Source organism: Meleagris gallopavo, chromosome 2, assembly GCF_000146605.3.
Source record: "Meleagris gallopavo isolate NT-WF06-2002-E0010 breed Aviagen turkey brand Nicholas breeding stock chromosome 2, Turkey_5.1, whole genome shotgun sequence".
In the NCBI taxonomy this organism is placed as follows: domain Eukaryota; kingdom Metazoa; phylum Chordata; class Aves; order Galliformes; family Phasianidae; genus Meleagris; species Meleagris gallopavo.
This window is the reverse complement of record NC_015012.2, coordinates 98,733,117-98,739,159: the sequence shown is the minus strand read 5'-3', so window position 1 is coordinate 98,739,159 and position 6,043 is coordinate 98,733,117.

Below are 6,043 nucleotides of genomic sequence, written 5' to 3'. Positions count from 1 at the left end.
ATAATGTGACCTCTAACACACTGAGAAGGTAAACAATATTGATTTTATTAGGAAGCCAGAAGAGTTCCTGATGCTCTGCTGGCTCTCATGTGCCTCGATTAAAGACAATCTGCAGGTACTAAATGAACAGAGTGCAAATGAGATCCCAAATGTAGGCTACTTTGATCATTCACAGTTCTTGTATTACTGCTTGTATTCCATGTATTCTTTCTTGAGGAAAAGGTAGACTTCAAAAATGTTACAACAAATATTTACTGGACAGTAATATTTCTGACTGCATATTCAAGGTCTTTCTCATGGTCTTTCAAGTAGAAGATAACAATTTGGAAAATGCTGAACTCGGTCAAAACAGTGGTTCATTGGGTTACAATGCAGCTCCTCTCACTGGACATTGCACAAGTGTTGTGATCAAGGCAATTACTCATATTTTGCAATTCAATTCCCAGCATGGGAAAATAACAATGGCGGCATCCAGAATGTGATTCCTTCTGCAATTGAAATAGGCAGAAGAGTGAAGAAAACAGAATGATTACTGCTGTTGAAGTGCATATAGCGTATAGAAAATACCAAAACATTCTAAGGAGGAACAATGTATCTTCTAGGAAGAACTTTGAATTTCTTTTAGCAGAAGCTCTTAAAACCCTCAGCAAAGTGCCAACTTTTCACAGTGCATTTTAAAAAGAAAAAAAAAAAAAAAAAAAGAGAAGAAATGAAAGGGAAAAAGGGGCTGATTTCAAAAGCACCATAAATAGCTACCTTGAAAATAAGGAGATAGCCTATAAAAAAAAATTTTGTAAGGAAATACATAACTGCATGTCTGACTGCAATCAGAGAAAAAAATAATAATAAAGAGGAGATAAAGAAGGAATTATGATTCCCTTTCACACTGCTACCTACCAGCCATGAGTTGGTTTTAGGCTTCTGTTCATCAGTCTGGGACAAAAATGTTCTGAAATAAGATAGTTTGAAGTCTGCTGTATCAACTAAAGTAGAGGAGTAAATAATATTTCATTATGTATAATTCACACATGCAGTGCTTTTCACCTGAAGAATGTTGACTTTGGGCGTCTGCCAATGACTGTCACAATAAAGATGTCGAAGACAGAGAAGCAGCCCCATGCTTACAGTGACACAAACTTCTAACTTGTCCTTATATTTATTGCAGAAATTGTGAGGAGTTAGAAAACCTATGCTGATTTCATTAAGAGAAAAGTACAGATTGCCCTTTAAAATCTGTGACTACAATATTTAAATCACAATCTATTATTTAGTGTAGAGAGTTGATGGCTTTGGATCCATAATTTCCATGAGTCTCTAATGAAATTGCATGTACTCAAAGGAATCTGTGTGAGAAGGGTTATATCCATACTAGCAGTTAATTCAGAGAGTAATGATGATAAGAAAAAAAAAAAGTAATCAATAGCCACAGGTTAACCTAGCACTGTGAAACTTCTTGTATATTTTATACAAATGCAGTGGATGGAATTCCTTCCAGAATGACACAGTCACAATTCCTGTCAAACATAAATTAAGTTACTTGATTCACTCTCATTTATTTTCTCTGGAAGGCTTTTGCTGTTAATTTTTATACATAAGCATGCAGATTTTTATATCCCTAAAATTAAAATTTTCTTCTTCCTATATTATAATTTTTTCTTTCAGAAATCCATGTGTGCATTTATTTTAGCTGCAGGCAGAAAATGCATCATTCAAGAATGGAAAAATACTGAAACGTGATCTGTTAGTCAATATCCCTATCCTGCCTTCCTTCCTCTATACATCTTAATTCAGGATTTCACAAAATCATGTAGTCCAAAATTCAGCTTTGTATCTCATTGTAGGTGTCCTACTATCTCACTGTCGGGGGCCTTTGTATCCTCATATCTAATGGACCAATGTGTTCTACAACAGTATTCCCTTAACGAGCAGCCTGAAAAGTGGCACACCTGCTCTGCTGGAGAACTGCCAGTAAACAGATGCAGCACTGTGCATTTCAGTGATGCTGAACACAGTCAGAGCAGCACATGTAGTCTGTTGTCATAAATAAAATAGGTGTTGTATAGTCACTGTCATTGACAGATCTGAACTGGTGATTTAGTGACACGAGTGCCATGGCTTTTACTATAAATGATCAAAACAAACCCTGGTCTTGATTTGCTATGATGGTTGAAGGCTCACCCAATGTTTGCTGGCAGTCAGCCCACCTCTATGGTTCTGAGAGAGATAGACATAAATGTACAAGAAATACAATATTAGTCCAGAAATAAGTAACTTAATTACAGGCCTGAAATCTACAAGACTGATTTTAGACACAGATACCCTTGAATGAGAAGTTATTTAACTGTAATTATTATTTTATTGATCAAAGACATAAGAAGACAAGAAACTGATCTTTCAGAGCTTTCTTCACACAGCCCACCAGATATGCTCACTATTGACACTATGTTCTAGATGTCAAGAGAGCCATGGGTATTGCAATGATTAACATGAAAGAAAGAAACAAAAATTAAGCTTTTCTTAATATTCATATTCTGTATGTTGTTGCTCTGTGGAATCCCTCTCTGGAAATATATATATGCCTCATGTGCAAAGCCTCCTCCATCTTTCCTCAAATCTCATTTTCTAGCAGCTGATCTGTACCATGTCTAGAGACCCAAGGAAGACACAAATGCGTCTTCAACAGATCATGCACAGTGCAGTCAGGTTAGCTGTCACTCCATGTGCTGGAAAGACCTTATCAACACCAAAGCAATGAGTAGTGGGAAACAGGAATTTGGAAAGGGAGAGATCTGTTTTGGAGTGGAATGAAACTGAGGCCCTTACCATCAAGGCCAAGACCAGAGGTGTAGAAAGGTTGCTCTACTACTGCTAGTCTTCCACCAAAGAACAGCATAGTGCTTGTCACTGTAATACTCACTTTAATGTCTTTCAGAGATTGGCAAACCACTCATTTCTCAAGCAGGAAAACTATGAATGTGAAAAATGACATGGTAGCCTGCTTTCAATATATAAAATATGTGCCGTATTATCCTGATTAATCGTGAAGAAGAAGGAAAAGAAGAAGTTCATTTTTAAAAACAATCACTAATTTAATGGATACATAAAACAACCTTATTTACAATTCCTCACGTAAAAGACCTCTAGGTTCTATGAGTGCTCAGAAGATATTACATTACTGATGAAACTGTGGGCATTAAAAACATTAGGGACTAAATATAGATTCATTTGGAATATGAGATTTTAAAGTTTCTGACCTACATGATTAGAAATTAGCAAGGTTTTTAACAAATTCTTGTGAAATATGGAAAAAGATATTCAACTCAAAGCTGTGAAATTGAGTGTTGAAGACTGAAAATTCCTTAATTTAAAGAAATGTGGTTTGAAATTAGTTACAGTGGATAGAAAAATCAAGACGGACACAAAGAACTTCTCAATAGGTAGAAGGAGCATACTATTTAAGAAAGAATAATATAACAGTCAGAGAGAAATTAATGAATAGAACAGGTATATATATGCCGAGAAATAGCTATTAATATCACAAAATTATGCACTGCTCAGTCATTAACATCACACTGCACCTGGCACTTTAACATTTTAGTTCTTTGAGAAAGAAATTAAGAGCTCAATTATGGATCTGAGGCATGCTGAGAAGGGAGACAGATAAATACTGTTTCATGGTGCACTGGGAAGCCATATGTCTCTGGAAGGCACAAAAAAGTGATCCATCTCTAAAATTGTAATATACAAACCATGGTTGGTTATCCAACCTCTTTGCAGAAAAATGTGTTCTCCATAGAAACTCATTAAACTTCATTCTCAATGTTAGGAAACAGCGTCAAAAGTACAAAGTTTTCTTTTTCCTCTTCTTATGACTCTTCAGATCTGTTCTAGAAGCAATAAAAGTAGTTTCAAGTGATGTTTCAGTATAAATTACACCTGATCAGGAACTGAAGATTTAAGTAGCTATACCCAGACTCATGAGGGAGATGGCTCTGTTTCTGTTTTCAGTCTGCTGTCTGAGCATGAAAGCAGAGATTTCAAAATGGGCAGCATGGTGGATTTTGCTACAATCCATGATCCTGTAATCTTTTAGGGCAGGTCACTGCATCTTTTGAGGCAGGTCACAATGAAAATATGTCCCTGATTCCAGTAATTTAGGCGATATTGTACATTATTTATCCGAGCTTTGATCTGAGGGATCTAGATTTGATTTTTAAGGCTCTGCTCGGAGAACTGCAAGCAGTTCTTCTTATGACTTCTACTTTTGTAACATAGAATATATATGTTATATCCACTGATGATTCATATGTCTCGTATCCTTGGTAAAGTCAAAATATTCTCCTATGGGCCCAATCCCTTCTCAGTAGATTTATAGTAAGATATTTTTTACTCTTCCATCTACTTATTTTAATTTTTCTCATTACTTACAATAAATACTTGTATTAACACCATCATATATGTTCTCAACCAAATATTTTGCTTAATGAAATAATTACAGATATTACATATACAGCAAAGCATTATTTAAACAATTCAGAATTATGTTTGTCACTTCATTTTGTCTGCCTAATCACGTTTCCAGCTTCATGAAATTTACCTTTATGGAATACTAAGAGCATATATATTGATCCATTAGATATATTTTTTGCAAATTATAAATACAATTTTATCGCGGTCACATAAAATCTTGGAATTATCTTTAGAATGATCAGTTGTTTTTCCCTCTTGGAGGTGCAAAATATTTTTCAGATCTCAAACCTTTAAATTTGAATGTCTTTATCCATGTGTTCTGTGATGTTTGATTTTTTCTTAAGCAAGTCAAGGATGTTTTAGTAGTGATGACACAGAACTTCAGAATATGTTTTTCATTTTATGATTTGTTAAGAGCATCTTCAATTGTTCTTTCCTCATGAGAGATCCATATTCACCACCTGTGCTGTAATTCCTCAGTCAGGAAGTCAGCTCCTAAATATCCTAGCTTTCTGAAATGTCAATAACTCAGAAAAAAATTATATGGTATTTTTCATGTGGAGTACAGTCCCTCCATGTCAAAGTAGGGAATGTCTACAAAATAACAGTTCTGTGAGAGATGCTGTGAAATTACTGCTGATACCTGCAGCTAAACCTAATTATTACAGTTCCTGATTAATAATTTATATGGTAATCCACGGGCTAAATCAAAACACCTACTTACGTATTTATTTCCAGAATTCTAACTATGCTTCCATTGCTAGGAGATATTACAATTTAAACTTTCTGATGTACAAATATTTCTATAGTCTTATTTCTAGCATCACGCTAGTACTTCAGCTTATAATTTCTGAATGTCTTTTCCCAGGTAAAAACAGGATATATAGGTTTTATCCTTGTAAACATTCAGACTTTGTCATTAGTTTTTCACATTTATAGATATGGAAGTCCAAAATTTACATACTTAAAACCCTACATCAGTAGTCATATAACTGTGAATATTCCCCCAGAATATTAGTGAAGTTTCTAAACTTCCAATACCTCTTGTCTTACTGAGAACTGCTCAGATCTTGACAATACTGGACAGCCAGATACAAGAATACACCTGCCACAGGTCCTGCCCTGACTGCAATCCTGGGGAACACCCAACAGATCAACTTTATGCAGATGAGATATTTTTCCACATACTTTCAATCCAGAAACTCCGTGTTTACAACATCCATCTTAAAAAAAGTCAAACTTCCACTTCTCCCATTACTTTCATGAATATTTGTCAATATAGAGAAGGCTGACAGAGAGTTCTTTAAATTCCACATTTGGGGTTCTCTGCATTTCTTTTAACATTACTCTGTCTTCACCCTCCTGAGAAAGGAAGAGAAGGGAAATGTAGTTTGATACCAGTTTCAGCTGGTGTCAAACAATCTGCAATATTTACATCCACATTCTGGTACCAACAAAGATTTATATCTTGGTCTCCTAAATGATGAGTGTGTGCTGTTACATAGGTTAAGAGAAGGACATCCTTCTTACTTCTGTTTTTGATCATTCTTTTTTTGTTTTTTTTTTTTCTTTC